Source organism: Wasmannia auropunctata, unplaced genomic scaffold (assembly GCF_000956235.1).
Source record: "Wasmannia auropunctata unplaced genomic scaffold, wasmannia.A_1.0 LD336037.1, whole genome shotgun sequence".
NCBI classification, from domain to species: domain Eukaryota; kingdom Metazoa; phylum Arthropoda; class Insecta; order Hymenoptera; family Formicidae; genus Wasmannia; species Wasmannia auropunctata.
The window spans coordinates 300,614-327,453 of NW_012026853.1; the positions used below are offsets into that span (position 1 = coordinate 300,614).

At 42.5% G+C, this 26,840-nt stretch overlaps 1 pseudogene; it reads left to right on the plus strand.

Moving 5' to 3' along the window:
* Positions 1 to 1,696: 1,696 nt before the first annotated feature.
* Positions 1,697 to 3,676, plus strand: LOC105452175 (annotated as a pseudogene).
* Positions 3,677 to 26,840: the final 23,164 nt, after the last annotated feature.

Sequence of the window (26,840 nt, forward strand, 5' to 3'; positions counted from 1 at the left end):
TCGCAGCTGGATCCTCATTTTACGAGTCACGGCAATCGTAAATACGGCGAGGAAACACGCGCTCGGATCGGCGGAAAGCCGTGCGACGCGTATCGTGAAAGAACCGTTCAATCAAGCGCATCCAATTCAATTCGCGGAATGAGGATAACGCCGCGATAAAAAATCATCTCGTGCCACAAAGAAGACGATTTTATCTCAATGAGGATATATACCTGACTTTTTTTACGCCGGACCGGACTGTTAATGCCGGAGAATTTGAATCGTACCGCGGAGGATATAGGCTTGAATGATAATTATAAATAAAGATGCGAAAACCGTCTGCGTATCATAAAGTATATATCATTCCCGAGATTCTTAATGTCGCATCACCAATCCTAGTATTAATATATTTGCAGATGCAACCTATCAGTTTCTCAACGGTAGTACGAGATAATTTTGTGTCTTCTGGATACGATTGAATTCCTGGATCGAAACCAGATCTCTGATTAGTCAAAGAAACCGCCATATTAATTAATTTGTACGAGTTACGCCTATAGCAACAGCCGTATTCATTCTTGCGTTATGATCGCGATACTTTGCCGCAATCGATTTCATCCGAGCGTGGCTATATACGCGATACGCGCAATACGAAGACGGTGATTTCGCGTTCGTATAATCGGCGGCGATTACGAATCTCGAGCGGAGCGGATACGCGCGGGCGCGGAGTCATCAGTGTAAGGCTCGTTCCTCTGCCACCGCGGTGGTGGGTGCGGTAACCTTAAACCGAGAAAACGAGCGTCCTCGGGCACGAATGCCGCCGACGCCGCCGCTGCCAGCCGACGGAAATGAAATACGGGTGAGAGACGAAGGCACGAACTTAATTTAGGTTGTTACGGTCGGGCTCGCCGTACTCACGCTCGCCAAAAGCGCACTGGCTGGCTCTCGGGCGATAAGTCATTCCGACGATAAGCCGTTCTCGTGCGGCGGGACGCAAAACGGCGGAGGTGCACAGTTGTCCGCGGACAAGTCCGAATTAAGGTTTCACGGAAGAAAAATGCGCTGAGTACGCGACCGTTACCGCCGGAAGGAAAAGAATTTCGCGGCGGAGAGCACGGAATTTCATTTTTATGGCACGCGGCCCGCGCGCCGTGTTGTGAAGTACTTTGTCCCGGAGAATATCATTGCCGCAAAGCGGATTCGGATGTTTTTAAACAGCGCGCGCGATGTATTTGAGTTGGAGAAGCGGCCTGTAAATTATTAAAATATTTTTCACAACGCGTTTAAATATTAAATTAAACATTTTTGTCACTACTTGGCAAAAGTATGAGTTGCAAGACACATAGATTGCAGAAAAATCCTATCTCACGAGATAAAAATTAATTAGCTTTTCGCAGTAGAGTGATCTTTACGCGTACCATATAGGCTGTGAATATCGCCATCGCGCCATCTTTACGATCATCGCGCTTCTCCCTCGCGTGCTTCAGTCTTGACGGAAATAATGAAACTTCGGCGAGATACTTTATAAGGAACCGGAGGGCCGGTCCGAAGGTGTGGTCCCTGACAGACAGCCAGGCGTTGGTCTTAAATCCAAAGCCAGGCGGCGAACAGAGCCCAGATCCTTCACATCCTGCGAACCACTTAGTCAACGAAAGAACGTGCTGCCGCGGGAAGATTCTTATCTGGTGTTTGCCGGAGCGCGTCGCTCGTTAAACCTCCGATGCACTTTGAGGGTCAATATGTACACAAGGTACCTATAATTTTCTTATCGCGCGTGTCAGTTTAGGAATATTGACATACCGAAATCTTCATTTGATTCTTGGTAGCGCGCGTTAACGGATGAGCTACGTGAAAATTTAATCGCGGCCAACGTATGCTTTATCATGCGTGGGATGTTCACGTAAGCTGAACAGTTTACCAAAGATTTGAGGACAGAGATAGGCGTCCAGAAACCATAAATTAGTTAACAATTTGTGGACAGTCTTTTATTCAAATTTACTTGATGGATAATTGATTATTTTTATTTTCACTCATTTATCGAATTAATATTAATTTTGACGATCATACTTTACATTGTCAATTCTTTTCGCGAATAATTATAGTGTATTTATAAAGAAATATTGAATATCATATTAGCATCTCTTTAGTAGCTTTACTATATGCAGCAGGATTTTTAACTGAACGGGCCTCTACTTAACTCAGAGAATATAATACTACGCTTGCATCATTTGTGTACGAAACCCTCAATTAATACCCGAAGCCCGAATGTGCATTTAGATATTAGTTAAGAATATTCCACGCAGCACGCGTTGCAAAGCTGCCGCAACGAAGTGATTGATCAGCTGAGAGTGCGGTGTTTATGCCTCGCGGTATCCGCCGACAATTACGGGTTTGAGGGATGCGTCGTGCCGATAGGTAGGCAAGGAATTCGTCCTTCCTCGAAGGAAGATCCGAGGATGACGAGAGGAATGGCAGTGTGCCGGGGCTATTGTCCAGTGAGAGAATCGAAGAAGCGTCGGTGAAATGAACCGAGGATGAGGTGGAGGGCCGGAGGGAGGGGCGGTGGGGGGGAGGAGAAGGAAGACGGGGGGCATCACCCCCGGGGGCATGGCATAAATCGCTATGGACAGACAGCATGTTCGACTAATTACAGATCCCTGATTACCGACGGGCGCGACCGCGGCCGCCTAATAAAGAGAAAATAAATTAATAAACCTCTAATATCGTGGCCGGCCGATCTCGCCTGTGGTCCGGGATAAAAAAAAAGAAGTGTTTATTAATTTATTGTGATCGAGGCGCGATAAAGGGCCGTGGCCGCATAGGCACGTCTTCGGATCAAAGGATTCGAAAATGTTCCTCGCATTGCGAGATGGCTGGAACCGGATCCGCCTTCGTAAACCCTTCTCGATCTTCTGTCTATGTTAATGCGACTTCATCATATCGTCACATACCGAAAATTTATTCCTCCTTCTTACATTAATGTCAAGAATCGTGTGTCCCCATACATTATTATAATCTACCCTCTTTCCTCAACATTTTTATACCTACAATTACAATTTTTCTAAGATATGGAATAATGTGTGCATCATTTACACATTTCATTTATTAAACTTTTATTAACGCTTTGCAAAAGAGATCGAAATAAATATATAGAGATATATTTGGGTATCATTTTCAAGATTTTCGAGATTTTAATCTAAAAAAGAATCAAATCAATAATCATATGTTATATTTTAAAAGGCTAGAATATTTCCCATGCGGTATACATACAATTATCTTGTCTAGTCGAAAGGTTAATTATAAGCATACAAGATTTATCTCCGATTTCTCGATTAGCACATCTCAATTTACCCAAGTTTCAAATCAACTAATCAAATAGACTAGCCTTCCCAATGGTTTCCTACGCCGAAGATTGTAGAAACCGACAAAGAAATCGTCAGTGAGAATTGGGCTGCTGCACGTATATATCGAATGGGCGGCGATAATGCGGTGAAAGAGAGAAAGAGAGGTCGTGGACTCGAAAGAGGAGAAAAGGAGAGATAGCGGAACCCAGTGAACTTCCGCGTGGGCCTATCTTGGGGCCGCAAAATGGCGGCGACAGAGGCGTTTGCCCGTTGCGGCGACCTCAAGAAGGATTTATATCCACGGCGGGGCGAAGATTCAACCGGAGTTACCCGACGAGGCAGCCGGGACCACCTAATGAACTGTGGCGAAACCGGGCCCCGAGTACGCCCGCGGGGGCGTTTTCACGGGCAATTAATGCGGCCCTTAAAGGGCCGCGCGAAACGCCCCCGCGAAACGAATCCGACCAGCGCTATCTCGATTAAATCGAATCCGTCATTTCTGCACATCAAATCGTCACGAATCAACGCACATTCATAATCTATCTACCATCACAGCGGAAATAAATGCGAAACCTTTCTCAAAATATTTGATTAATTTATAAAAGCAAGTTTACATTTACGTCTGATGATCTAAATTAAGCTAATAGGAAAATTTCGTATTTCTTCTATCTTTCTCATTTTCTGTATAAGATCTATGCAAACGTCGAGTTAAAATCGATATTTTATTCTATAAAGAGTAAAATCTAAGATTTAATGCAATGATAATTATAATTATATGGCAAGATGATTGTATTTTTGCTTATTTTAACTCACCAGATTTGCACCATTAATTCGCCCGCGACGATTCCAACCGGAGTAGCTCTTCACGGAGCTGAAAAAAGAAAATAAAACTGCTTTACATTCAGCAACATCGAATAGCTAGAACGTTCGAAGAGGATGTAACGCGCAATTCATTATGCGTAAAACCTTAACGACATTATTAGGACAAGATCGTTAGAGTTTAATTATATTATCGCAGAAGTATTATTGGATCGCTGTCCGAGTGAAATGTGACTCGGTTCCTTAATAAGCGAATGTAATCGGCGCGCTGGTGGCACGGCCGTACCTCAAAGGCACCGATGTCGGATCGTTAACGGATCGGAAACGCGCGCGATTCTTAACGATTGAGCGAATATCGAAGTCGTCGTGGATGAAGAGTCGCGGAGAGGATAGCTCGCGAGAGCGCGGCGGCGATATTAATAGTCGACCGCGTTGCGACGGGGCCGCAACAAATTTCTTATGGGCGATGTAAATCGGCCCATAAGTTGGGATAGTTACACTGTTTAGCCAATTAGCGGAATGCGACCGGTTTTCAGGCGCACGAAGAAAGACGGCCGATCTACTTCTCAGCGGGATTATAACCGAGCGGCTGATATCCGAGCGGCCGAACCAACGGGCGTCTGTGGTTTTAGGGCCGGTTGTATCAATAGGATAAAGAGCGGATTTGATTGATTACGATCAGATAAATTAAGAAACCATCGCTTTAAAAGACACCTATACCCAATATAAAATCAAACTTGATTACGCAATAATCTCTTATCGTCTTAATAAATGTACAGAAAGAAATTGACTATCGTTTCGAATAAAAGTACGGAGAATAATTCTAAATCGACGTAATCGTTTTGCATTCAAGCGAAAATTTATGCAAAGTAAGTTAAGCGGCAGAATTATATAATAGGTAATCATACAATAGAATTTTCTATAATATTCGAATTTCACCAAAAATGTAATAAAGTTTTCATTTCGAAAAAAAAAATTTCAAAGGATCTAACTTGCGAGTACTTTCTTATAACGGAAAACTAAGAGTTGCCGGTATCACGATGGTGAGCAAGGGAACCGATAATTGCCTAATTTGCGTGAATAACGAAAGATTGTTAAGTGGCACGCGGTGGGTAGCCGGTGGGAAAAATTACGAGCCTCGCGCAATCCAGTCGAAGGCCAGAGTCGTTACTTCCGTTCAATATTATTATTACCCCGGCGAGAACGTTTCGAGAGGGAAACGCTCCGCTCGCGACGGGTAATAGCGCGGACCTTCGATCCCGGGCGCAGTTTTAGCACGGCGATTGAATAAACGTGGAATAAAGGTGTCATAACACCACGAGCCGAGACACCGGGACGTTTCGTCCCGGGCGAACTTATCGGCGCCATTTTCCGCCGGGCTGCCTCGTTCGCGCGCGAATTACGACGTTCGTACGCCGAGTCGGCGAGAGTGTCGCGAAAAAAAAATGCGGCTGCTGTGCGGAGAAACGGAACTTCAGGGAGACGCGAGTAAAGCCGCTGCAGCTTCAAGATGAAATCGCATACCAGGTCGTGGACACTGACAGAAGCGGGGCACGGTATCATATAAATCTTCTTTAGATCTCTCGTATGAATTCTTTATTATATACAAGAGATGCAAGAAGAATTTTAACAAGTTTATCAAAATATTTTATGTCACTGTCCCATATTTCTATCTTTCCTAAATTCGCATACTGCAGACTAAATGATACATCGGAGTAAGAGGATTCCTTTCAATTTTTCCCTTTATAGCTAGAAGAATAAAGAAAATCAAATGATTCAACGAAACCTATTTTATAAGGCTGAAATGTACTTATATATTTATATTTATATATGTATATGTTTAAGACGTTCGGACGCGCAAGTCGCAAATAAAATCCTCAACCTACACTCACGACACACGTATAGGATACATTGTACATCACGCAACGAAAAGGATATCGCGCAAATGCGTTGTGAGATTAAATAAGGATGCGGACTTGCCCGCGTGACCTGCCATTCATATGCTAAAACGACATTCGGTATGCCCAGACGATGACGAATCCGGGCGTGTCCGCGTGGATCCGATTGGAGACCGTGACCGCGACTGATCCGCCGATCGTGACTCCATTTTTTTTTCCAGCTCACGCTGATCGGCGTGCTTGTCAGGAACAATGAGCCGCCTTCATAAGAAGTTGAATTCCTGAAGTGGAGACACGCGGGCGCGCTCTCGGGCCACGGCGTCACCGAAGCAGACGCGTCGATTATCAAACGTGAGTGCAGACGCCGTATCTAACCCGCCGACGGCGCGGTTGCAGCTGCTAAGTAAACTCTCGCTACTCAAGTGTTGAACTAAATCATATCCCTCGTACAATTCCAATTGAAATTTTTGTTAGTAGAGACCCAGTTTAGTGCTAGAAATTTTATAAACGTAATTTATCTCTAAATTCTCAACATTAAATATATGACAATCATTTTAATTAGATCAGACAATCAGATCTAATTAAAATCTTAATTCAACTTAAAATTGTAAAAAAATGTAATCTATTCACATTTTCCTAAATTCGATCAAACTGTTTAATGTTTAATCGGTTTTAATTAAAAAATTATATTTGAATTGCTTTATATCTATATGTAGTTTGATATTCAAAACATTTGCTGTAGCGTGTTCACGAAACAGGCGTATCCATTTTCGCGGCACAGAGCGAAATCAATCGGTTCGCGCGAGAATCATCGTAAATTGATGCCGATTGACGAGCGACATGGCCAAACATCGTGTGGCACGTTCGCTGTCAGTCCATCGGCCGTGCGTAAAAATGTCAGCCGCGAGGGCAGTCGTATAACAATCGGGTCTCGAGAAGAAATCTCGAACCCGCATTCCGCGACCCAAAGAGGAGTCCGCGAGAGAAAAGCAATCTACCGAGAACGACCTGCGTACGCCTCCTCGCATTAACCCTCGACTACCGCGGTTAAATTTGGGTAACGTTTATTGCTCTCGAGATCTTATCCTTCGAATTGAGGCCAGACGCCATTTGCAGAAAGACTTTGTAATACATAACGTTAATATATGAATATCTTATGTTATAATGTAACACGAACTGAGATAGAAAACATAAGAAAATTTGGAAGAGAGAAGAGAGAAGAAACGAAGAAAAAAAGAGATTAAAATATTTTTTTTATTTTATTGTTAGTATTTCAAACTGAAAAAACTTCAAATTTTCTTACCGCCAGGCGAGATAACTTAAGAGAAGGTAGTCGTCAGGCAGAGTGGCGCAAGAAAGCGTGCAGATGGGAATTATCGAAGGCCAGATAAAGTTCTTCCCTCATTAGGCGTACCGCAGACAAGGCGATTTGGCGCAACGTTTAAGAGAGCCCCGGTGAGTAATGAAGGGGAATAAAGGCGCTAGCGTATTTGCCACGCAGCACGCGCGACGCCTCCATAACAATGGGACCCTCGCGCAAGACGCGTGGGTGCACCGCCGTGCGTTTATTTCGCGGAGACAGCGCGAAATCCCTTGTTTACAGCCACGTGGCGTGGGACAAGTGTGTGTCCGCGCCTTGCGGGGTTTCTCGCTTTTGTCTATGACGATTATTTTCCTCCTTACTACCTCCGGATATTGTCGAAACTCGAATAAAACTCGAATGTTTGAAAGTAGCAGTTTAGTTTAAAGAGAAATTTAGAGAGATATTTATTGCAGCTGGAATTTATATATACATATATCTCTCTCTTTCTCAAAATCGGTAAAGTTATTGCCGTTTCACATATAATTCAAAAAATACAGCGAGAGTATATCTCCAATAATAACTATGTAATCACGGTTTAAGAGTTTCACAGATTCTTGTGAAACTTCTTAGCGTCAACGTCGGTGAGCGTAATAGAACAATGACAATTTTATATCCCACTATCTTTAGCCGGGACTATAGGTGTCCCCCAAAACGGTGAATGGAGAGACATAAGAACAATATCGACATTAAAATTGAACGTCGTATGTCATTCTTAGCGCGCCCGCGATAAGCGGGATCATCATAATTTTCCTCCGCGATAGTTGGTCTAAACCGGAAACGTCGTAATCCCGTGAATGTGGGCATGGTCACGCGGGCATATTCCCCGTGGATACCTGGAAAAGGCACTCACGTCTATGAAACGCTCAATAATTTAAGAACTTTGACGTTTAATAATGGTAATCAGCGTCTGAAGATGCACGACTACGATAATGCCGGATAATGTAATGCGGATAGTATGATGTTTCTGAAAGTCAGCGAATACCTCGAGCTTTCTGATATCAATTCTGTTATCTCGAGCTCAACTTGGCAAAAATCACGCAAACGCCATGTAATGTCCACCGTACGCGCCTTGTACAAGTAATAACATGGCAATACTTGTTTTCTATGTGTGAGAAAACTATACATATCTCTAGGGAATAAGCTAAATAATCCTCTGTATCTTACAATAAAAAATTATAGAAAATTTTTGTACAAATGGTATTCATAACTTATTCAGGAAATTCAAAAATTATTATCAAGAGCTAATCTACTTTTAAAAATTTATTATCGTCTTATCGCAAGACTGAAGTATTTGCGATTGATAATGGAAACTGTGATGTAGACATATCACAAGCTTGGTAGCTCGTTTCTATAAGAATTCACTTCACAACTGTATCTTTCCAATTCACCTATCCGCCGATAAGACACACCACGGACGGTGGCGAAAGTCGACGATCCGAAACTGAAAACCACCCTTCCGCCCTCGGCACTCGCGTAAATCACTCGGGGTGACTTCGGCTTAGCGCGAAATTTACTGCCACGTCGTACAAACCGCGTCCGGGCACGTTCGAAATGCAAACGTTTACGTACGGAGGACGTTGCCTGTCGCCCCGAACATTTGCCGTGGCTCCCATACGACACTTCGGCCGATCTTAAATCCCCGTTCATCACGCGGATCGGATTTTCAACTCAGCTTATGTACAGTTTATACGCTTATATGTAAAAAAAATCTCTTTCGTGCAAAACAGAGATAAAGTTTTTCAATCACTCATTTTTAAGTAATCGAGGCATGTAAATCCTTTTTAAAAATTATATTAAAATGTATTTTTTATCATTTATTTGAATCTTAAATAAATAAGTATTATTGTCTTTATGCTATCTATTATTTGTTTTAGTGTTTTAGCAAATCAGATTATGTTTAAATAAAAACTCCGTTTAAATAAAAAGTATTTGTTTTACATAAAATTCTTTAGAGGAAATTGGTACTTTTATTCGCAGAATACAATATATTAGCCAATTTCATCTTATAATATTTCTATACTCAGTAATAATAAGCACTTTTTCTTTGTTGTTGCAAAAATGCAGAAATTTAAGCAGATTACGTTGGCAACTACAAAGAAGCAATGCACATTTTAACGCTTAGCATAATACGTGATTTCCATGCGAGAAATTTGCATTTATCGCAGATAAACGTTAGACAAGAGTTTCCATATGAGCAATACATAGCATGCCGCGTGGAGTAAATTTGACAGGCGTTCGACAGAGAAAGACTATAAATCATTAATAAGATTTAATATTCTTTTCCGTAACTAATTTCTCAATATTTTCAATCAAAACCTATCAATCCTTCCTACGCTGCAAATTAACCTCATGACCGAATAGAAAAATGTAGTATTCTTATTATAGTTATTATGTTTTGGAATAATTAAAATCAATAGCCATTAAGTCAAAGTAGAGTTCATCCTGTCCTTACCTACCAAACAGAATGAATCATGCAATGAAGATGCAGTCTTTGTCACATAATTCCCTTTGACATAAAGCCCGTTCAATAATGAAAACCGTGACAAAGATCGCTCTGTACAAGCTTAATGACTCAATAACGCAGCTCGGAAAAGACGGGGGTCGAATTCTCAGGGCTCTCGACCGGCGTATCGTCGCGGCGGATATTTATAGTGTACCGCGAGAATTACGAGAGCATTAATTTGACAGGTACGATCGGCTCGACGACAGAGTGGTCGAGCGTAGAGTAAGTTATACCGGTGTATCCCGATCCGGACAGATTAAAGCCGAAAAGTCCAAATAAATCCTGTCCGCCTCGATGCTGTCCGGGGCCGCGGGTGAAATCGATTCGGGATTTGCCCCGTTTGCTCGTAGGCAGGCTTAACTCCCGGCTTAATATGTTTATCGACGCGAGTGATCACCGCCGTCCATTCGTCACGTCCGGACAGTGCGATGAGTGCGTTGTGCACGCCGGGAATCCGTAGGACTAATACCGCCGCCTCCCGAAGGACATTTAGAAGATAAACGTTTGAAGTTCCAATGGAAAGAGACAACGAAAAAAATGTAAGATGCAAAATTGAAGACATCTATCTTCTTTATACATGTGAATCTTTCTTTTTTTTGCTCAGCAGAAAATCAAATTTGAATGAAATATTAATTGTATATAAGATGTTAAAAATGTTCTTCTCTATTTGATCTCAAGTGTGTTTTATCTCGACGGAATTATAAAATGAATTAAAACGACGATATAAACTGTCGTCGAGACAAGATCGACTTTAGATTCGTTTAAGGATACTTGTCTAAAGATCCCTATCATCCGATTCTCACATCTCTCGCTCTGTGCTTTGCGTACAGGCGACCTGTTCCCGTATGGATACGCGCGCGTATACATTCCTGACGCTATAGTCGCTCTCGGAGCCACGAAGTGGAGGAGAAAGACCGAGGGACTGAAAAAGACGAATGGTAGACAAATATGGGCAGGACGGTTTCTATGTGCACTTCCCATTACCGGGCACCCACGCACCGGCGCGGGGTAACGCGGGCTCGGGAGAAGGAGTGCGTTGCACTTAATGGATTCTCGAGATTGAATTTATCCCGGGCGTTCTCGCGCTACATGCAGTGACCGCCGGGATATACCTGGCGCGCGCGACCTAATCCCGCAGTTAACGAGTACGAATATCGCGCGGCGCGCGGTATCGTCGATATTAATAACGTCAATCGTCATACGAGCGATCGTCGTAATAACGGTGCCGGCGGCGGCATCACGGACGGAGGGAAGGGAGAGGGGCGGTTTGCGGCGTGTGCATCGTGTCCGAGCGACGACGGCGGTTCGTTAGAAGTAATGAAGATCGATCGCGTTGCCGGCGATAACACGACGCGGCAAAGCGATCTTACGGTTAATTGAACGTAACGCGGGATACGCACGACGTACGTATTCATATCGGCGGCGATAATCGGGCCGCTTTTAGTCCGGCAGGTGCCGCGGGTGACGGTATCTGTGGTCTCTTATTACACCGATAATAATGTCATGAATCTTATGTAGTTCACTTATATAGGTCAAGGGAACCACAATAAAATTTTGGAAGAGAAGAAGAGAGAAAAATGAGAGAGAAAGAATAGAAGGGAATATCTGTTAAGTATATACATTAATATACATTATCTTTTTCTCTTTTTTTTCTTCATTTTAACTTCTTTTTCTTTATTTTTAAAATATCAAGTACAAAAGCATTTTTACTTTTTACTCCACAAATTGCTTTTCTTGGTATAAAAAGCGTTCGTTATGAACGAAGCGTCTTTTGAAGAGTCTTTTGAAAACAAATTCGTCCATTCATTCATTCGGCGCCGTGACCACTGTCTGGAAACCACCCGGAGCGTGCCGACCGGCGATCGAACGCAATATCCCGTTTCGCGACGCGATTCCACCCGTCTCATCATAACCGGCGTGTGAATTACGATAATGCGAGTATACACGAGCCATTCCTTTTTACCGTCTCGTATTCCCGCCACGCGCAGAAAGCTCGGACACAATGGCCGCGGCGCCGCGCGAATCGCGCGTATCTCAACGCGACATCCCACGTGTCGAATATTACGCGCGCTACTCGCTACGGAGTTCAGGATTCTTCTCCAAAGGATGCAGGAATCAGTCATAGTGTAACAAACGGATTTTTTAAAAATTGTTTCATATTTCAATGATTAAACAAAAGTTAGTGGTGTAATTTAACATTTCATTTATATTTGTTAAAACAAACAGTAAATATATAGATAAAGTGTTAATCAAAAATGTAATACCACGGAAATTAGATAAATGAAACTTAAATATGACCTGTATAAGAGATAAATACATTTTTATATAATACATTATATAGAAACGTTTTTATATAAGGGGATTTTTCTCGTGATATTTATTTATTCGTGTTTTTCCCTGTCAATCATAAGGTCTTTTAAAATACGCAGCCTTTCAAAGAATCCGTCACTGTTAAACGCGAGTCACGGTCGTTAGTGATTTTCCAAATACGATCTAACTCGGTTGTCGTTATTATATACCGTAACTCGTAGCGCGCCGTTCCGTTTCCAACGAGTCACACGCGGCCGCACGCTTCTCGCTATGCAAATGTGGGTACGCACAATTTGCCCGTGCGCGCGATCCCGACAGCGTGTACACGATAGAAAAACAACGTGACTGTTTCAACGATTTCCTCGCGAGCGAGACTTTTATTTTGCTTTCTTACGTGAGGACAGGAACATTTGTACATGTCGCGTGCCACTACAATCACCACGATCGTATTGCGCGAGTGAAAGGACTTTTAATAAGGTATATGCGCAGCATAAATTTCCCTGTCTTCGCCTGAGGCGAAAAAAAGGATATAAGATTATTAACTGATTACTCTAGAGCGTATACTAAACATTCTAAAGGTATTGGCTTTTTTCAGTTGGACGTTTGTAACTTGATATATCTTTCCTTATTAAGAGCTGAATAGAAAGCTAATTAACAAAATGTTTAAGAGTAATATCTTATATCACTTTTTCCTATTTGAAAGCTCCAAAAGAGAAAGCTCTAATTATTTTAAAATAGAAATAAATATTTTCTCTGTAATATAGTTTTTATCAGAAATTCTCAGACCCGCCTCTGAACAAAGGTATATAAAAATGTTGAATTATGTATCTGATTAAGAATCAATAAAAAGTATTCAAATCGAGAAACGAACGTCGACGTATATATAGATTCCAAATATATGTTAGTACCCAGTCTCGATATTGAGGTAGTTCATTTGCGAAAGCCGCCATGAAACGGCATTGATCGCCTTAAAGATACCGCCGCGACTTAAAGGCACTAATCACATATCACTGGCTGAGTTACGGATCTCATTCCGTATCGATATTCTAATTTTACTGCTCGATCACCGCTCGTAAATGGCGAGGATTAAGAAGTGGCGAGGTGCTATGTCCCCGCGGCTCGTTGCCGAGCGCGATTACGTAGCCGTAGGTGCCAGGAAATGGACACTGGCGCTAATTGATCGCCATCTTGACAGAGCGGCAAGGCGAAACCAGCTAACTAACTGAAGCCTGGGTACGCACTTACGAGACACTCGCCTCGGGAATGTGTGTCGGCATATCTATTTTTGAACAATATTTGCCAGCGACGTCTTCAGCTTCATATAATAACACGCTTCAACGGAAATGTAGGACCATACACATATACATATTCCTTCAATAGATAATTTGTAAGTACCGATGTTTTCCAATATTCAAATAAACATTTTCCTGTCAGTTAAAACTATACCCAATATTTTACGATTAAAAAATGAAAAGATAAGGGGCGCATGAACTTTGCGATATTCTATGCAAACCAGCTTAATCTATAAAATCTATATGGATTTGATAGTACCTCTTTCTATTTTTGGTTGACACCACAAGAGCCTAAAGATATTTATAGCCGATAACTCTACGCCTCGTTACTTGCAACAAATTTCGCGCGACACGCAATCGCGAATCGATATCGGGGGATCGTTCGCTATCGGTTTACGAGCGTCGGCAGAGGAGGACGAGAGACAGGATCGCGATGGAAGAGAAAAACGTTAATGCGAAAGCGCTGTCTAATCGCGGGATAAATTATCTTAAGGAGATATAATAGAAAACGCGCGAGGAATCATTATACTGACGCGCGCGCCGGACCGCAGCGCTATCGCCGGTATACCGGAAGACGTTAAGTGGCTCGGCACACGGCTTCCATCATCATTCGTGGCGATTGATCCAATCGTATACGCGCGCTTTTCCTTTAAAAAAATACGCTTATAAGTTACGGACGCGAGCCAAGCGTGCTGACCACGGATGCGAGTTTTTTCGTCCGCCGTGTAACGAGCTGGTTCTTCGGAAAGCTGTACATGGGACTCCGACTCCAAAGAAAAAGAGAGAGAAAAAGAGAAAGAGAGAGAAACAGGGGGAAAAAGGATAAAGAAGAATAAGAGAAAGAGAGAGAGAGAGAGAGAGAGAGAGAGAGAGAGAGAGGCGCGGTACATTCGTATTATGAAGAACGTAGTCTCTTTAGGAATGGCAATTAGAAAATATAGTAAAAGTAAAGTAGTAAAAGAAGATTATCAGTTATTAGAGATAAAGATAGGCCTATTTATTATTCCGAGGAGCAAGCCACGTTGGAATAAGCGCACAGCTGCGCACGGGATACACATAAAATATAATAAGGACAATAAACGCATATGATATTCTCTAAAACTTTCTTGCGGCTGTGAACTCGAGGAAAGTCCTTCGACGAGGAATCAATTTTTTTCTTAAAAAAAAAAAGTATTTTGGAATAACATAAAAATATGCATAACATGTTAAACAACGAAACAATGTAATAAAATGCAAAATTAATATCATATGCGAGAAGGGGGAGACACCGCTGCAGTTGCAGAAAGAGGCGGCAGAAAATAAGAGGCATGGGAACAAGAGAAGAGAGTGAGAGAGAGAAAGAGAGACAACGAAGCCGAAAGCGGAGAGCGCGGCCGGGCTCGTAACGTAACTCAGTGCCGGAACGCTTCTTCCCAGGACGTTGTAGCCACGTATCAAATATGCAAATGCGAGTACATAATTTGTCGTTTGCGCGCGCCGCGGCCCCGAGACCGCGCGTGGAAAAACGAGTACAATGCCGAGCGCGTCCGAGCGGCGACGAGTCCGGTCGACGAGTCTCGGGCTCGCTAAAGTATTTATAGCAAAGAGAGCCAGGAGGATGCAAATCCTCCCATCAGATAATGTCCCCGCCGAGTATATACACGGCTCTATTACGCCCGGGACTATCCGACGGCGTGTGTACCGACGCTTCTTCGCGCGCCGCCCGATGAAGTTTTCAGCTGCCCCTGACCCCCGGACCCTTTCACGTTTCGCGTATCAGTGCCTCGGCCCCGCGCTCACCTCGTCTCTCCCGTTCCACGCTGGACCGCGCGATAGCATAATTGGCCCGCGAAATTATCTGATTTGCGGCTCACGGCGGCGCGCGGCGCCCGGAAGACGGCAGGGCTCGTTTCTCGCGGACCCGGCCGCAAGATTTCTCGGGACCGCTTCTTCTCGGGTATACGCGGCCGGCGCACGAGTAATTTGTATCGCGTGGCATACGAGGAAACGGCGATACTGATACGGCGAATAACCTGCACGCTCAATTTGGAATAAAGTGTACGCGCGATAAAGATATTATAAAAAGTACGTTATGACGAGATAAGGCGCAATTGGAAACTGCGTCGTTTTCGCTGCCATGTACCAATCATCGACAGATTGGATCGAAGACGTTACGGGGAACAATTTTAATGCAATAATCCTAAAATGCAGGGGCTGATTATCATGCTCTTATCATCCTTTCTCTCGAGATATTAGGCTCAGAGGCTGTTACACTTTATCTCTCCAATTTCGTTTTTTTTTCTCCGCACGATGATGTAAGAAATTTTATTCGTTACTTCTCTGCGAATCTACCTTGTTATAGACTTAACGCGGCGTCACGCTAAATGGAAACTATACTTTGTAGCAAATGAACATATTAAATGGCCGAATCTTATGTTTCTCCCTTCAATTCACGGTCCACCCTGAAACTTTCCGGACGCAAACGTGTATTTACGCGTTGCACGTATGCAAATGCCTTCCCGTCTTGATACAAGTGTCCATGCCTTCATAAATACAAGGTGTGGGAGAGTGGTATTGTGAAGAGCGCCGCGTTGCCATTGTACGAGAGAATTTAAATCAAGGCCCGCGCGCGCGCGCGTGCTCGAAACGAACGCTTCCTGCCCGTTCGAAACTGGTATCGAAGCAATATTCGACAACCACCTACGCGTACCCCCGTGGAGAAAGTCGCCCTTCTGCGTCAGAATTTATTGCAATCGTTGCGCGCGCAGAAAGCATCCAGGAGGTAGTATCCCGGAGCCCTTAATTCCTCTCGCGGTACGAGCGCATAAAATTAAACGCTCGAGAAGGTAAACAGCTTCTCGCAGCTTGAAGAGCTTATTCCCACGCTCAAATATAAAGCTGCTCTTATCAAGAATAAGTACACATTTTATGTACTTGCTTTTAGGGATAAAGCAATAGAAGGGTCATATTAAGTAAGATTACACCTACTTGACAATTATTACTCGAGATCAGATGAATAATACAATTTGTATGGTGCTTTTGCAAGCTGAATTCTTTCTAATTAATCACTGGAATTTTTATTATCGATAATTATTTTCAAGAGTAAAAGTTTTAAACAGATATTCAAACTTGGTCTCTCTTGTTTAAAATTTGTAATAATTTTATTAATATTGTGTAAGTATCAAATTGGATTTCACTATAATTGTTAATTAAACATTAATTACCTTGGAAAAATATCTTTAATTTCTTTCAAATTATACTATTGCATTGAACCACATCGAACTATTTGATCGAACAATGTGTTTTACGTTTCAGGCAAGTATCAAGGTCAGGGATAAAGGCATCATCGCGTTACGAGGTTCAAGTACGGCACTGTGGACCGAGCGAGCAGCATCCCGTGCGATGAAGACATTCAAGCTCGGGCGCGCTCATGATCGCCCCGTAAATTTCCCGAGAGCGGCAGATACGATCGCATCCGCGAATAATTTCTGGATAGGTGAATCCCCGGGATTCGGTGTTGGTTCGCCCCGACGAAACTTTACGGAGATGAATCGCGCCGAAGGCGAGCAAAAGGTAGTGAACGAGAGAAGAGGGATTATTTTTACGACTTATTAATTAATCGATTCTTCCCTCTCCGTCCGTTCTTTCTTGATATAAAAAGAAATAGCGACTTATGAAAATAAGATTCGATGTAAAGAAATGAAATTAATAAAATGCCATGAAGTAAGAGGCTATTTTTGTGGCTAATGTTTGCCGTACATTAAAATAAAAGCGTGACTTATTAAATCCACTGATCTCCATGAAGCAACAGGTTGCTTATTCGATTCATGTGTATATATATCCCCGTAAATTCATAAATCTATGAATCCATAGACTGCCAGATCTACGGATACATAAATCTGTAGATTGCTAGTTTTATAGATGATTTATAGGTTCATAGATTGCATACGTCCGTAGATGTGCCTCGGTTGTTGGATCTATAAATCCGTAAATCCATAAATTCACATCCTTTCAGGTCACGTTTAAGCATGAAGACCTGACGTTTGAAGAATGACGCACAGTTTATTACTTCTTCTCCCTCTTCTCTGTATCTACGCTTTCTGTCGCTAGAGTTAAATGGATTAACTCGATGAATAATTTCGCTGAATTAGACTTCGCAGACAGAAAATAAATGTTGATTCTTCAACAGAACTTGAAGAAAATTCTAATTTACGTCTTGCTTCAGGATACAATCAACAATGTGGTTATTAGACAGGAACAAAAATAACAGTCTTGTTAGCAAAATGTTTCATAAATAATGCATAGATGGAAGCAAACCAGAGACGCTTGAGGGAATATTGTGTATAAGGAAAATATAGACGCTATATAGCTACTTTAGCTTATCATCGCACATGTGTTTCGCGCAAGATTGACCTGCAATTTTCCTCCCTAGAGCGTGCTTTCTCCGGTAGTATCGAAGTGTCACGAGTATCCCTAATCCTCGGCGGATCGGAATCGAAGCGGGACGATCGAGAAATTCCGTATGTAAAACGGTGTCGTGCCCACTCGACCGGTCGTGGTATAAAACGGGCGGGCGCGTGTCTTTCACCCGGCTCGTAAATCGCTCGTGGGTGGAGAGGCTTGAGCGGAAAGGGAGAATAAAAGGACATAAAAGATCGACCGCGGTGGGCGCACGGCGCGACAGGGTAACGCGGGGGAAAGTCAGGAGAGAAAATTTTCCGATGGGAACCCCGTTGCTGTGGACGTGAGCATACAGCTGAACGCCGTAACTCCCGCGGTCGTCTACGGCGAACTCGGATAACGGAGCACGTATATAAGTCGCTTCTCGCTTTCTTCCTCGCGTACTCCGTCCTGTCGTGCCATCCTTCGCGATGTCCTCGGTGCCGTCTATAGGCGCCTCGCTTCCGGAAATTATAATCCAAACGCACGTGCTCGACAAAAGCGCATCTCACCTTCCTGGTTGTCGTAAAATCGACACTTGCGTGCCTCGGGCATCGCGTTAGTTTTAACTTAACGCCGAGTCAATTTTCATAAAACATCATATGCGACAGATCGGACGATTTCCTGTAATTTTCGTATGTAAACCGTAGTTTAACATTGTTCAAGTTATAGTTTTGTACTTAATGCAATTATTTCATTTCCGTGATTTAAAATCCTTCTCTAGGATAAGATAATAATACTTCTAAAGATATCCTGAAGAGGATCAGTGAATGCTCGGCCTCGCACCGTGACTCCATCGATCGTACGAGACCTATAAGGGTTGAGGGTAAACTATCTCTCGATTCGGTACGGACTTGACTGTGGGAAAATCGGCGTCAGTCCTTAAGTGACACGTCCGAGAGACTGTGTTCCGGTAGGTAAGCTTTGAAAGCGTCATTACGTGCGAACGACATCTCGCTTAAGTGCCCCATTTATATCCCGGGGAGCACAGTGACGGGACATGCAGGAATTTATAAGCTATAATATCGCTACCATGGTAGTAAAGCGTACCGGTATATATCAGCACTGCGAAAATGATCGTCCCGGTGAACCGTATGCCGCGCATATCGTTCGATTTTATTGCCGTCGCGGTAATCGTCGTCTGTTGCTTTTCTATATGGAGCACAAAGACCCAGGGGTCTAATCCGTAGAATTATTGTGGTAGACCCACGGTTGCCAATTTGTACGCAGATCAAAATATTTTTCAAGCCTGTACATGTGTGTGTGTATGCTGAATATTTGAAGAAATAATATTTTACAGTCTCATAATAATTTCTCAATAAACAATGGTCAACATTTATTTATACTTATATTAAAAGTTTACTGATTTTAAACTGAAAAGAATTTTATTTGCTATGGTTGATTATTTTCTTATGTAATAAGAGAATAATGTTTTAAAATGAAATTTGTTTTATAAAGATAATATCAAGAAATGTAAAATATTCTACAAGTCTGAATTTTTAAAAATATATTGAAATATATTTTTTAGTAAAAGAATGTCCAGTCTGTATTTTATTGACATTTTTATAATTCCTATTGTAGGTCTTAAAAAACACGATGGTTGAGTAGTATTGGCATTTCGCCCCGCGTCAATAGGGCTCGTAAGGCGATCTCGTTTGATTCCGTATCGGGAAACGATGAATTCCAGCGGTAAATGTCACGTGGAGAGAGAATAGTGCTATGTTGTCTGCAAGTGTCGAACGCAGCGGAAATAATTGCATGTTGCGATCGTCGTATGTTGCAGCAACCGGTGCGGCAAGCTTAGATATCGCCAATAAAATTGCTATACCTTCCCAATTATAACGCAAGTGAATGCGTACTTTTGCACTTTTTATAGAAATCTAAATATATATATATATATATATATATATATATAAGAATAAATAGTTTTCTAAATAACAATTTTAACGTTGATAGAATAACTTCTGTATAAATCAATAATTGATCGCGCATGTTAGCTTGGATCAAAGAAGAGATATTGAGAGATATTGTTACACCACGACAGTAGTTACTTTTCTACATATATTTCCTTTAGAATGTTCAAGCATTACTACCGTGCACCTGACTGCCGTATATTCATCACAGATACACAATCGTAGATAACGATCTTGGTCGCAGTTGTCACAACAGATTCGTGAATACCGAAGTCTAGAGACGATTAGCGTTCCGACATGAATACTGTGTGAAAAAGGAAGGGAGACACGATTACAACCGCTCGGTTAAAGCTTTATGGTTACGCGTATTTGTGGTGTACGGCGGACCGGAGAGATATGGCCGCATAAACCGCGCGTTTGTGATGACCGTAAATGAGTCATCTAGCGACCCACGGTCGCCCATGCTCAAAAATTTACGACTATGTACGGGCCAAGCGCCGCAAGTCGGAATAGTCTACGATGGCGTGGAGGCCGTAGAGAGAATGTCGTGGACCTACCGCGGATAGAGCAGTATTAAAAACACAACGGTTATTTCGATGACTTTCATATGAAAAAAACCGAGGCTCTCTTCGTCAAACAGATAGCCGTGGGTGTTTTCCAAAACAGTAGATGTTGACCAAAGTTAAGATAAATTTAAATTAAATTGGTCCCTAAACGTTACCAATAATTATCTTGAAATTAAATTTTTACTAAATTTGCAGAATTTACTTGAAATTACATGAAAAAAGAAAATATTTTTATATTTGATTTGAATTTTTTCTATAGACACTTTTAAAATTTAATTTGTTGAACACTTTTAGTTTTTGAATCGGTAACACATTTAAAGCACACGAGAGTTTGAAACAACTGTTATATTTTTATTATTTGCAAAATTCGCGACAAGTTTAAGACACACTGTACAAACTATCTTTTCGCATTTTTTGCCACTCGGGAGAAGACTTGTTCTATACGAATAAGAGGATCGTCTGATCGAACGTTTTATCATCGCTAACGGAATACAACTGCATCGCATCGATTTGATCATCGATACCGGATCACGACACCCACGGGCAGGGAAGCTGCGAGTGAGACTCTATCCGAGATTGAATATCGCGAGTGACACCATTCGCGATTCTACGCCGTCTAAACGCCGTCGGTCTTCGATCGCGAACGTTTGTTACGGTCGATGGGATAATCGTTCTTCCTCTAGGATACAGCTCCCGGGGAACGTAGGAAAGTGGCGGAACGGCAGTAAAGATTCCCGTTTCGAAAAAGGAAGACAAGGATACGGTTGCACGCTCGAGGGCTACCTCGAGACTCTACGATCGTGTTTTTCCTCGCGGTGACACCGACTTTATAGAGATCTCGCCGCAGGTGTTCGCCGATTGCGAAACGAGCTGGCGCTCGCTCGCGCGGGATCCCGGGCACGCGGAATTTATCCGGCGACGCGCAATTAAGTACAATTACCCGCGGCCGGCCGTGATTTTAACGCCACCGTAAAGCCGAACGCGATATTTCAATCGTCCCGAATCGCTTCCGCGTGCAACAAGTGCGAGCGCGAGGCAGTTGAGGCACGAAACACGGATAACGCGATAATAAATAAAGAACTGACGCCGAAGAGCACCCCTGCACAAGTGCCATATATTTCCGGAAAATTATTTTTTCGTCAAAAAAAAAGAGAGAGAGAGAGACTCGTCTATCGCAGCGAGATTCCGCGACATTTATGAAATTTATAACGAATATAAAAAGCATCTTTCCTACACTTTTCTCCAAAGTATCATTAGTCTGACAAATATTCGTATTTAGCAGCAATTGGCTCGTATTGAAGCGATAATTTGTAGAAATTCCTATTAGAACATGACGGATTCACGCTGAAGAATTTTCGCCGAGTACGAGCGACGGAGCTCGCGAATGAGAAGTACAAGCAGAGCGAAGGGAAACTTTGCATACGTCCGTTGAAAGTTAACGAACACGCTATTTCAACTCCTTCACTCCGCCAAGAGAAATGTGAATTTTTTCTCCGAGTCGTTTCTGCTTGAGAACACTCGAGGGATATTTTTGGAACTTTTGCGTGGGCCAGTTTTGTGTCCTGAACTATCCTGAGCGTAAATAAGGGAGCTGAAAGACATAATTTTCATGTTTATACTGCTTTTAAATTATGCAGCAGTTTTCTGTTCCTAATATTTATTTAGGTATCTTCTGATATTAAAATTTACAAGTATAAATTGTTTAAATCATAACCTAAGCGTATCTGTAAATTGAGAAAACGATACTGGCTAATTTTGAAATTATATCACTGCAATTATCGAGTGACAATATAGTAATGACTTAATCAACTTTAATTTACACAGATCTACTTATTAAAATTATATTTATCTCGAATAAAAAGAAAGTGGTATAGGTTTCTTGAGACTAAAGCACTTAAGTATTGTCACGCTTTGTAGACTATCGTTTTGCGATACAGATTTTTTGTGAATCTTGGTCGGAATTTATTACGAATTTATTACCGTTAAGTTGTGTACATAAACGACGCGACCGTTGCATGTTCCTTTCCCATCCTTTCTTTTCTTTCCTCCTCTGCCTATCGGCTTAGCGATACCTCGTTCGGTTTGCTTGGAGTACCTTGCCGCTTTCGCGCGCAAATATTTGCCGATACACCCTTAAACGTTCAGAGACGAAGCGGAGGCGGGACACCCTCGCGAAATTTGGGATCTCCACAAATTTGTCCTCGACAAATATTCGCTTATTGGTATGCCGGGAGTCGCCTTTGCTCCTCGCGTTTCCCTCCCTCCCGCGATCCCTCCTTCGTGTTTTATCGGCGACTTTTACGACTTCTTCGCATAGGATTTTTGCGAGTTCGATATCGGTGTTTCCCTGTCGCTATAGCGGCTACCTTGTCAAGCGACTTCTCACGGAAGGGGACTCGAGTGAAGTCGACCCTCTCCAAGAAAGCTGAATATGTAAAATATGAATAAAAGGAGAAATGGTTATGTAACAGCGGGTGCCTCGTAAATTCCATGCTCCTTGTTTTCTCATGTCTCTCTCTTTAGACTATCCAAGGAGAGAGGCAACTTCTTATCTTTCGATTTGTAAAAAGAGATTCAAGAGAGATCGTCACAACCGCGACATTGGTTACTCAATCGTGCGGAATGATAAGCCGATATTCGGAACAGAACTCATGCGTGATACGCAACCGCGACAGATAATGTTCGCGGATTAATTAAGCACGCGGTGACTATTCCTGGCTGTATTGATGGTCTCGTCGCTCGGCTCGCGTCTCGCTGTAGAAAAAAGAAAGAAAGGACTTTCCTATTTTTCGCGTCGTCGGTCGGAAACCCGTTTCGCGCGAACGAACGCATGTTTTACAGGGCGACAAGGACAAGGGAAGAACGAGACGACGCGCGTCGGAGGCCCCGTTATCAGCTGCGCCCGATGCTGATTTATTATGCGGACCCGTCAAACATCTCTATCAGCTCACTCGCGGCGAATTAGCCGCCTGTCCGGTCGCGGTCGGAGTCGCGAAACGAAAACTCGCGGGTCCGGGGAACGCGCAGCGCGATCGGAACGTTAATGCGGAGTGACAGGTACGCTGAGTGCAGCGTTCCGCGTGAATCCGCGACGTCCTCCCCGCTTGTCGATCTCACCCGCGTGCTAAAGTGCCGGCCATTTGAATAAGCCTTTCGACATTTTATCCCCGTCGATAAACAAGACAACGCGCTGATTGATAATAACGCGACATTCTGACACGCCACGCCGGAGCCAGGGCTCCGCGTGAAATGCGAAATTCACCACGCCTGTCGTTTCGCATTACATTTAATTACCGCGTCCTCGAGTGACCGGATCGCGCGATTACGATCGCGAATTTTCGTCGTGTAATTAAATCGTGGAAAATTATTCAGCGTTATGCAACGACGTTTCAGCGAGTTGTTAAAGATACAATGTAACGCCGATCAATCGACGTTGACATTAAAATGCAAGTGATTGACGATAGAAATCTCTGCGTGTCTCTAACGTATGAAAAAGCGGTTAGTAAAAATCTTCTTCGTTCGCTATTCCTTGAAGAATATCGCTTCTGATTACCGGAATACGTTATCAAGCGCAGCGTTACATAATGACTGAACTTTCTCCAATTATATTCCTTGATCCTCCGTACGATCAAAGCTTGTACAATCAGAAAACCGCGAGTGCTTACCCGAGCGTACTTAAACGAAACTGACTATATAAATCACCTACTTTTACGCCATTTAAAGCCCCATACTGATTTCCATACTAATTGCCTACGTATATAATTGCAGATAAATTAACAAGACAAAGATACGTTTCTTAAAGTTTTGCCTTTTGGTATTTTTGACAATTAAATTAAATTAATAAATAAAAATCTCTTTTCTATTTGTTTATAATTTTTTTATGTAAAAGCAAAATTTGTTTTATAATTCTATCTTTTTTATTAGCTTGTAATAAATCAATAGCAATGCATCTATTCTGCTAAGTACAATAAAATAAAATAATCTTCGTACTTTATTGAAGTACTTAAAATGATAAAACATTTAACAACGTGTACCTTTTTAAAACAATTGTACATTTAACAACGTATATCTTTTTAAAACAATTATACATTTATTTATGAGTATAATTATATCGGCGACACGGGTCAGATTAATTCACAAGTTGTTGAAGCATTCAAACGAGACGAGAATGGGTCGAGTGGCATACGTGCTCTTCGAGCATTGATAAGAAAAAGCCTCGCACGCGCGTTCCTCCTTTTTTCGCTGGTCGACCGCGTTCCGGAGGTGCGAATTCTTGTATCTGGGCGTGGCAAATTGCCGCACGCGAGCCTCTAATGACGCGAACAAACGATCGGGGCATCCAGAATGGCCAGGATCAGGGGAAGAGACGGTGTGAAAAAATAAAGACCGGCCGGTGGAGCGAACGCGTCGAACGGTGAGATATGGGAGCCTCGAAGAGGTTGACTCTCCGACGAAACCGATACGAAAAAAAAAAACCGGTTCACAGCAGGCTGCTAAGACGAGGTGAAGATGGGACAAAATTAAGAGAGTCGTTTAATAGACAAAAAGATAAATTGAAGCCGTTCATGGGAATGTACTTCGATACTTTTATCAAGTTCCGAAGCGTATCGTGTACAAAACGGTGCCTATGATGCGATGCTAATCGAAATGATTCTCGGAAAAAGATGAGTATATCTAATACCTGCTTCTTATAAAAAGATTATTATGTTACTAATGGTTATCGTAATAATTCTAATAATATTCTTGAATATGTAGAATTAATATAAAATATTTTAATTTATCCTAATTGATTAAGATATTCACTACACGATTATTTTAACGATAATTTTACTTTTTTCTTCGCTCAGAGAGGGATCTTATTCGAATTAAGGTTCGAGTCTATCTGACTTCTATGCCGCTTGACGGACGCATCTTCATTGAAATAGCTTATTAGTGCCGCGAGATGTGTATCGTGATACGCGCAGGATACGCTTCTCTCAAGCAGAATCGAGAAGCTGACTGGATGGCGCCCGATCGATGGATCCCACCGTCTCCACCCATGGGGAAGTGGAGCCACCGATCCTTGAAGAGTTAACCCGAAGGCGGCTTTCGTTCCGGACCGACTGGTTCTGTTCCTCTCTCGATCGGCCACATTAATCATATTGCGAACGACGTTGTGCCCCTCTTTATTTATTCACTTTCTCTCTCTCTCTCTCTCTCTCTCTCTCTCTCTCTCTCTCTTTCTTGCAGCCTCTCCTTCTTGATCCAGCGGGCTCATCGCAGCGGCGTCACGCTGTTTCAAGTTGTTCGATATTCGTCGCACGAGCACCATTTACCCGCTCGGACGCGCTAACAAAATCACGCTTATCTTTCCCCAGCACGGCGTAAAGCGATAAACAACGCATGTAAGACGGGGTTTCGACATCGATAATTGCGCTAATTGCAAATAAATGGATGCATGAGCCTTGAGAACAAGTAATTCAAAATGCAAAGGTAGATATATATAAAGCAATCTTGAACATCATTAATTCGAAGAACTGGAAAATATGAAAAAAATTGCAATGCTAATGAATAAGAAAAAATAAAAAAAACATCAATACTGGAGTAATTGAAAATTCAGAACGAGACTAAAATATATGCATCCTTATATTTAAAAAGAGAAAACATTATTCCTTCACGAAATTACAGCTTTTTTATAACAACAATATTCCACTGAATATAACGTAAAACAAAATGCAAAAAAATGTCTTCAATGTTAAATGCCTTCTTATGTTAAGAGAACATTTAAATGTATGCAGTGTTATAATTACACACACCTACACACGTATACTAAAGTATCTGACTGAAAAATAATTTCGCTGTAATAACCACAATTTACATTCTGTTTGCTTTCGCGGCGAGCAACGTGTAGCAGGATTCCAGTACTTTCCGATACCACTCCATAGCTTTCGCGGTTCGCGGCGTTAAGACGGCAACGTGGTAATCTCGCTTCGGGACGCGAAGAACCCGGGGAATGGTGGATCGCGCTAATAAGAGGAGTGGGCGCGATATTTATTGGCTATCGCGCGAGAAACCTACCCGTCTTTGAGTGCGCAGATTACAGGCTGTTCGTGCTAACAGGACGAAAGTCGAAGCCGAAAAGCGACTCGATCCGTTCTACCGTCGCGAAGAAGAAGAAGAAGAAGAAGAAGAAGAAATCAAACGCATAAACGATCCCGCATTGCCCGGAAGCGACTGCAAAATTGATTTTTAGAAATACGTTGTGCCTTGGGATATTTCGGGGACGATAGGTAGGTAAGTAACGTTTAAGTATCGAACGAGATCCTTCAAGGTCCGCCAATAAATCGAGAAGATAGCGAAAAAGGAGAAGAGCGAGCGAAGGCGGTAGCCTAGAGCAACTTCAACTGGAAGCATCGAAGAAGAAGCCACCACGAGAAGTAACGAGAAGTAATCGAGGT